At 34.5% G+C, this 9,183-nt stretch overlaps 1 long non-coding RNA gene across 1 annotated transcript; it reads right to left on the minus strand.

The window, feature by feature from the left end:
- Window positions 1-4,140: 4,140 nt before the first annotated feature.
- On the minus strand, window positions 4,141-8,034 carry LOC145613076 (uncharacterized). Its single transcript, XR_014106859.1, has 2 exons — window positions 7,797-8,034; window positions 4,141-4,385 (listed from the first exon to the last, which is right to left on the minus strand). It is a non-coding gene; the product is annotated as an uncharacterized LOC145613076 (long non-coding RNA).
- Window positions 8,035-9,183: the final 1,149 nt, after the last annotated feature.

Below are 9,183 nucleotides of genomic sequence, written 5' to 3' on the forward strand. Positions count from 1 at the left end.
ACACCGAACCTTAGGAAAATGATCTTCTTAAACAATTTCATTACCACCTTGTGTTCATTTGTTGGGGAAGAAATGGCCTTAACCCGTTTTGACACATAATCGACCGCCACTAGAATGTATTGGTTCTCATAAGAAGAAAGAAACGGTCCCATGAAATCAAATCCCCAAACATCAAATACTTTAAACTCAAGGATTGATTGTTGAGGCATTTCATTGCGCTTTAAGATGTTCCCCGTACGTTGACATCGATCACATGACTTGAAAAAACCCCATGTGTCGTTGAATAGATGAGGCCACCACAAACCACTTTGAAGAATCTTAGTGGAGATTTTAGAAACACCTATATGATCACTACTAGGATCTGAATGACACATCTTCAACTCACTTGGCACCTCCTCATTTAGAACACATCGCCTTTGCAAACCCTCAATTCCTCTTTTGTACAAGATGGGATCATCCCACAAAAGTGTAGCCTCAGTCTTGAGCTTCTTCTTTTTGTTTTTGGAGAATAAAGGCGAAAACTCCCAACATGCAAGGTAGTTTACCAAGTCGGCAAACCATGGAAGCTTTTTCAATTGAACAGCATAAAAGGAGTCATCAAGCATCCTATCTTCAATTGGAGAACCATCATCTTGGATTTAGGAATCTTCAAAGCGAGAAAAATGGTCTGCCACAACATTTTCCGCTCCTTTTTTATCTCTAATCTCTAGGTCTAAAGTTTGAAGTTCGAGCACCCAACGGATCAACCTTGGCTTTGATTACTTTTTGACAAAGAGATATTTGAGAGCAACATGATCCGTGAAGACAATGGTCTTAGAACCCAACAAGTAAAACGGAACTTTTCAAAAGCATGTGTAATTGCAAGAACTGTTTCTCTGTTGCTGTATAGTTCCTTTGAGCTCCATTGAGGGTCTTTAACACATAGTAGATGACATGGTGCTTTTTATCCACCCTGTGAACTAAAAATCCTCTAATGGTTGTGTCACTAGCATCACACATCAATTCAAAAAGCAAATCCCACCTCGAGGCTTGGAAATTGGGAGTTCAGATCAACGGTTTTTTTTAACTTGTTAAAAGCCTCTAATCATCTATCACAAATTTGGCATCTTTTTGAAGAAGATCATTCGGAGGTTTTTCAATAAGAGAGAAGTTCTTGATGAATCATCTATAAAACTTGGCATGCCCCAGAAAGATCTCACTCCTTTCACATAAACCGAAGGTGGAAGCATCTCAATCACTTCAACCTTTGCTTTATCCATCTCTATTCCCTTGTGAGAGATCTTGTGACCAAGAACAATGCTTTCCCCGAACGTGGGGTGTGGTTGGTTCGCTTATCCCCGAACGTGGGCTATAGATGGTCCGCTTGTCCCCGGACGTGGGCTGTAGATGGTCCGCTTATCCCCGGACGTGGACTGTAGATGGTCCGCTTGTCCCCGGACGTGGGCTGTAGATGGTCCGCTTGTCCCCGGACGTGGGCTATAGTGGTCCGCTTGTCCCCGGACGTGGGCTGTAATTGAGACCTGTAAAATAAAATTTGCCAAGGGACTCGTATAGACTATGATTGACTTGACCAACTGACTTGACCAAGTTTGACTTGACACAACATGACAGGACACGAGTATGACTTGTGATTGTGTGTGTATAGTTTGTGTGTGTGTGCAGACACAAGCAACCGAAATTTTTGTCATGAAACGAGTGGATGGTACCGAATTTCTCCCGAAAAAGAAAGACGTGAAAACTGAACTTTAATTTTTTGAACCTCCCTTAATGAGAAAAAATTTTGAAAAAGTTTTTGAACTTTTCCAAAAGAAAAAGATGAAAAAGGGAAGAAGTTTTGAACTTCCTCCTTGAGGAAGATGAAATGAATCGCATGGATTGTATGCATGATACAAGTTCTTAGGCTAAGAGGCTAAGGACAATTACATCATGTGACACGATAGATGAATGAACTTAGGTCATGGAGCTAAGCATCATATATGGTGTAAAGAAACGATCTTGAACGTCACTTAGGTCTGGAAGCTAAGCACGTATATAGATGAAGTTATTATTGAGTATTGCATAATGAGTGTTGTCCTGAAAGATGATGAAACATGCACAGTGTTGAAACAAGATTCCATGATAAAGGGTTCTTAAAGGGAGGATGATATGGATATGGATGTGTGAGTGAAGGAAGTGTGTGAAAGTGATACTAAGGTGAGGCTGCAAAGGCTATGGTGATGGAAATATATGTGTAAAGAGTCAAAGATGATGACTCTTTAGGCTGGGTAAGCTAATGTGATGTGGGTTCAAGCCCCCAAGTCTGGCTCTAAATGGGTAGGGATATAGAGATAAGCATTGGATATTCTTTGACTCGATCATGCATAGATATGAATATGAATGTGGCTGCACCTCAATGTGAGGTTGCCTACGTATCCGTTAGGAATCAGGCCGAAGGTAGCTCTAACCGAACTTTACACAAGTGTATGTACACCTCAAAGAGGTCTTTCAAGGGATATAAGGTGGTTAAGCTGATGGTTTTAGAAAGAAAGGCATAAAAGCCTCAAGGCCCAAGAGAAGCCCCCAAGATATGCAATTGTGTATTAGACTTTGCAAGTTTTAATTTTCATATATTTTTTTTTTTTTGTTTTGAATTTCTTTTTTTTTCTTTTTTCCATTCTTGTGAATCAATGTAGGCAATCTCATATCATGCAGTCCATCACTCACATAGCATTCATGTTTCTCAGGCACGGTACCAAGCACTCGATGAGAGACGCAATTTGAGACGTGTTCATATCAAAGACATTGGAACACTTGCCCTTAGACATTGTTTTATTCTTGCTTTGCTACTTTTTTTTTACTTGCTTTTTGAATGTTATAAAATTACACATCTTCCAATCCCAAGGTTAAGTGAATGTGGGTTTAAGAAATGAAGGCCAAACGTTAGATGAGGCTCAAAATGGTTGATGAAGAAATTGAATATGATTGAACGGTTAACAGGGAATGACAGGGTTGCAAAGGTGCCTGAAGTCATTGGTGTACCTTGTGTTTAGTTCGGTAATTGATTTTTTTTCTTTTAATCACATGATCAAATGTAATAAAGAGATGCTCATTTATGAAGAAGGTAAGAAATGTGACGCATAGACACATGGATAAGGAGAACCTATGCTAGACTTTTTAGGGGGAACAGTTTGAAACAAAAGAAGAAGAAAACATGAAATCTTGGTGAGAATCTTGAATCGTGCTTTGTCTTCATGGCTGTTTATGAGTTACTTCTTGCCGCCTGCTGAGGAAAAAAGTTTCTTGTTGTTGATGCTTTGATTGGAAGGAAAAAAGGAAGGAGTGACGTTCCCCTTATTCTTTCAGCTATTGCCTAGTGATTTTAGACTCAAATATTGTGTAAAGAAGAACCCACTTAATGCATTCACTCAATACTCGGATTGAAAAGGAAGAGTCACTAGTAGAAAAAGTGCTATTTGTAACTGGCGAAATTGACTTTTTGTAACTGGCATTGTTAGTTGCGAATGCCACCGTTACAACTAGTGAAAATTATTCGTAACCGGCTAATGTTAGTTACAAATAATGTATTATTCGTAACTGGCATAACCCAACGCCAGTTACAAAAAGTCTATTTTCCAAGTAAAAAATCACACTATTTGTAACTGGCATTAAGTTATGTCGGTTACAATAAGGGTATTATTCGTAACTGGCATAACCCAACGCCAGTTACAAAAAGTCTATTTTCCAAATAAGGAATCACACTATTTGTAACCGGCATTAAGTTACGTCGGTTACAATAAGGGTATTATTAGTAACCGGCAAATCAACGCCGGTTACGAATATATTTTTTTTTAAAAAAAAATAATACTATTAGTAACTAGCACTAGATAACACTAGTTACTAATAAATAATTTTTTTCTAATATTTGATTCGAATACAAAAATGGTAGTATATCCTACCAAACGACCCATCGTCAAATGGGTTATAACCTGTTCCAATTCAACCAACAAAACACGTACTACAAATACTTCCATATAACTTAAATTCACCCACAACATATAATACAAACACTCTAAATAGTTCCACGCAATTTGAATTATTCATCCACAACCATACAATACAAAAAAATTAATTATACTTTAATTTCCAAAAAAACAATTAAACTTGAATTAAAAAAGCATTGATTTATAATTTAGAAATGTAATAACAATAACCAATAGGCTAAATAAAATTAAAGTAGATATATAAAAATGTGTTATATTATTTTATTAAGCTAAATGCGATATCATAACATCGATTAATAAGATAACTAGTCTTTCAACAAAATTAAGCCTAAAAAACTTAACCCATTGTTCTCGAATCTCATCCAATTCTACATCGTTGTAGGCTGCAAGTCTTGCCAAATACTCCTGAAAAAAAAATATGTGTATATTTATTATACTTTATAAAAATAAAACATCAACCAAAACTCAAAATATATCTCAACACTAACCTCTTTCAAATTACCCTTACAATCGCTATGGAAAGATAATATCTCATACATATATCTCATCACATAATAAGCACATTCGGTACCACCACATTGTTGAGCATTGAGAGGTAAGATTCGTAGAGCAAAAGTAGGTAAGATTCTATATAGGTGTCACATGCAGAAATGAAAAGGAGTGAATTTGATGATCAAAGTGACGCAGCTAGTGAAAGAAAATCAGCATAGGCCCAAGGTAAATGAGACTTTTAGGTCCAACACCTACTACTTAGAATTTTTCAACTAAATTTGGGCATCCAAGTAGCAATTACTTGTCAACTTGCTGGGCCTGTAATCTGAAGGTCTACTAGCACCTAAAAAGTATCATGGATTAGGCCAAACTTAATTAAACAATTTATGGAAAGTTGCAAGTCCACTACAACTGTCTTAAACCAATCATAGATCAATAAACTAAAAGTCTTCCCACAAATCACAACAAGGGTTCAGCTATAACCTTATAAATTCAACATGGATGCATAAAATGCTTCGCTTCTAGCCAATGACCACAATCATGATCCAGCTTCTTTCAAGAAATAATGATTGCCAACGAAAGATGTTAAACAGCAAAACTCATAATAGTATAGCAAAACTCAAGCTACTTTCCAGGACCTAGATCAAGCCTTCAGACAAGCAAGGTTCATAAACTACATACAACACCTTTGCAAACTATTCTACAAGGAAAAATAACCAATCTTCAATGTTAATCAAGCACCGTATATCTGGTCATATTTGCTGCAATGCTGACTAAGGTTAATAGATTGAGCCCTCAATATCCTACCTTAATTCTTAACTCAAGAATATTGAGTACTTAATAAACCAACATCTAAAATTCATGTTTTCATATGAAAAAAACTAGAAGTGCTGCCATCCAGAGAAAAACTCAATCAAAACATCAGCCTGTAACATCTTAAATATTTCTAAACACCTCCAAAATCAGCTTGTACTTCAATTACCTATTGTATGCATAAAATCTTAAAAATTTCTACACTAACTAGATAATTTCATCAGACAATAAAAGAATAAGAATTTTCTGGCCCAAGAGATCTTCTGATATGTGATTGAGACTTTACCACACAAATACACAACAATTCCATTTATGAGAGAATTCTAAAACAAATGTTCTTTGACTTTTTGTATGATAATAAACTAATTGCAAATTGTTTAATTTATCTACTTGTATATTACCACTCCAACAACAAATTCTACAAACAATACCAACCAACTCCACAAACTTAAAATTAAGAAGACTAAACAACGCTGAACAAATTATCTATCCTAACTCAGTTCTGAATTCAGTCAGTTCTGATTTTCAGTTCTGACAGTTAGCTCTGAATTCCATTCTGATTTTCAGTTTTGAATTCAGGTCTGATTTTCAGTTCCGAATTCAGGTCTGATTTTCAGCTCTGAATTCAGGTCTGATTTTCAGTTCTGAATTCCATTCTGATTTTCAGTTTTGAATTCAAGTCTGATTTTTACCTCTGAATTCAGTTTGATTTTCACCTCTGAATTCAATTCTGATTTTCAGTTCTGAATTCAGGTCTGATTTTCAGCTCTGAATTCAGGTCTGATTTTCAGTTGTGAAAGTCGGCTCTGAATTCAGTTTTGATTTTAAGTTCTAAATTCAGGTCTGATTTTCGACTTGGAATTCAGTTATGATTATCAATTCTGCATTCAAATCTGAAATTCGGCTTTGAATTAAGTTTTGATTATCAATTCTGCATTCATCTCATGTGATAATAATTAAGAGTTCAATCTCAGTCAAATGAAGGTTTACTTTTAATAAACGAGGACAAGATTTATCACCATAATACACAAATTAATACTTAAATTGTTAGCAGTAAGCACTAATAGTAGCTTTGATGCTAAATAAACCGTGCTAACCGGTACTCGGATACGAACTATAGGCACATCTTGCCAAGGATAGTGATCTAGTGATGGTTGTTAGTTTGTTACAAGTCTTACTACTTATAGGTAGCAGCAGGTGTAACAAATTCAACAATAGCAAGGTATTAGTGTCAGCTCTGAAATTCAGCTCTGAATTCAGTTCTGAAATTCATCTTTGAATTCAATTTTGAAATTCAGCTCTGAAATTAGTTCTGAAATTCAGCTATAATTTCAGTTTTGAATTCAGTTCAGAAATTCAGCTTTGAAATCAGTTCTGAAATTTAGCTCTGATTTCAGTTCTGTATTTCAGCTCTCATTCCCTCTCCTCTTTATTAACCTTTTTGGGCTTTACTTAATCAATTATGCTAGTATTGATTATTTGACATATATTGCTTTTACGGAAGGTGCAAATGCTGAGAATTGAATAATAAGGGACACCATCTAATCAGTTATCAGAGATGAGGTATTATTTACAGTACAGGGGCTTCTATTTTGGGAGTTGAGAGTTGATTATGATCATTACTATACTCCAGGCAAACTTCAAATAAGTTTATGTAAAATATTATTGAAAGTATTGTTGTTGTTGTAAAATAACACATCTAAGTGAGGTCTATAATAAGAATTAATCCCCTCAAAATAAGAGAGGGGGGAAAGAAATTGTACACACCACCACCTAAATCAAAGTGCTTTCAAAAGATCTAGGACGGGCACAACATATTTTGAGATCCCCTAGCGGCTTGCCATGCACTCAAACTGCTTCTAACATTCTCCAGTTAGGAACAACATGAAAATATACAAAAGAAAAAAAAATGCAACTCTACCCAACCTATTCTTAATACATCAACACTAGCTCCAAAAATACACACGTGTTAAAAACAGAAAACATACTCCACAATATTTAATAATTGAGGTGATATTAAACATTACAAAAATTGCTAAACAAAAAAAAAAATTAAAGAAGCAAAACCACCAAAATCATGCTAATGTTGAGCTTAATAAAACAAGTTGGTCTAATTAGTGATACATCCTGCCCAGAGAAGTTAGTTGAGAATGAACAAACAAATTGGTACATCTAATAAAACTTAGCAACAGGAAACTTCATTGAATGCAACCTAAAAATAAGGGAAAGTTGGAAGAGAAAACTTTAACAATTACAACACTTTACAAGGTCGACAATTCACCTAACAAACACATCTCCGATTATATTAAATCGAAATTATATATCAAAACCTAATTTTCTTGGTTTTTAATAAATCGAAATTATTTATCAAAACCTAATTTTCTTGGTTTTTAATAAATCAATTTGATTTAAAATTAATCAAGTATTTGACAACAACAATATTCAATTTGAATTTACATGTAAAATCACTAATTCGAAAGTAGAAGATCCCTAATTCGAAAAATTACATACCTCAAAACCTTATTTTCAAAACTCGAAAAACCATAGTTGGAGGAGCAGTGAAGTGAGTTGTAGTGAAGGAGAATGAAGAGTAGTGAAGGAGAAACCGTAGGAGGAAGAAGGAATCTCACCTCTCGCGAGCAGTTTGAGCGAAAGTGCAAAGACAATAAAAAGTTAAGAGTTTTTTTTCTAACTACTTGAAGGTTTTTTTTTTTTTGAGCAAACTACTTGAAGTTAAGGGGAAAACACATACCAGTACTTATGTTTTTAACACTACCTTCAATAAAAATTAAACACTTGTAAAAAAAATAATTAAATGAAAATTAAGTACGAGTACAAAATTAATAGGAAGTAGAAACTTAGTATTTGTTGCTTTTTTTTTTAAAAAAAAATAAAAAAAAAATAAAAAAACCGTAATATTTGTAACTGACGTTTATAAGCTAGTTACAAACTTTTTGGTCAAAGTTTTTTTGACTTATTATTTGTAACTGGCGTTTGTAAGCTAGTTACAAACGCTTTGGTGAAAGTTTCTTTGACTTATTTGTAACTGGCGTTTGTAAGCTAGTTACAAACACTTTGGTCAAAGTTTCTTTCACTTAATATTTGTAACTGGAATTTGTAAGCTAGTTACAAGCTTTTTAGTCAAAGTTTCTCTGACTTAATATTTGTAACTGCCATTTATTTAGTCAGTTATTAATAAAACTTCAAGCAATGATAAACCACATATTAGTAACTGACATTTGCTACGCTGGTTACTAATGTCATGATGCTTTCATAACATTCAAAACATACGCCAGTTACTATTGATGCTTTCATAACTAACAAAACATACGCCAGTTACTAATAGGACGTTACAAATAGCATTTTTTCTACTAGTGAGTGTATGAAACGATTTTGAAAGCAGATGGGAAATACTCCACTAATTCCTATTACAACGGAAAACAATGCATGCAAGGTCCTAGTATATGATCATAAACAATATAGTACATTACTCGAAGACAAAGTGTGTGCAATGACTCAACATGTGTGATTAGGTGAGTATATTAAGACTCATGGTATGATCGTATGGCTAGACATGAGGACGTTGTGAAAAACAAAGGACCCAATGACCAAATAGCTCGGAAGACTTAAAGACAAACTAACTTGATTAATTTTGTCCAATTTTAATGTTTATGCTATTTACTAGGTGAAAACGTTCCATTTTCAATCGTTAGTCATAAATAAGATCAACCACAATCAAAGACAAAGAACACATGTTAAGGTTAGCACAAAAATCGATCACAAGAAACTAGGAAGAGGAGTAGGAATCTAGAAGAGTTATGACTCATGGGTATAAAAAAAATAAATAAATAAAAATAAAAATCTATAATCCTATGTTATACGAGTTGACACGGATTAA

This window comes from Chenopodium album, chromosome 3, assembly GCF_948465745.1.
Source record: "Chenopodium album chromosome 3, dcCheAlbu1.1, whole genome shotgun sequence".
Taxonomy (NCBI): Eukaryota; Viridiplantae; Streptophyta; class Magnoliopsida; order Caryophyllales; family Amaranthaceae; genus Chenopodium; species Chenopodium album.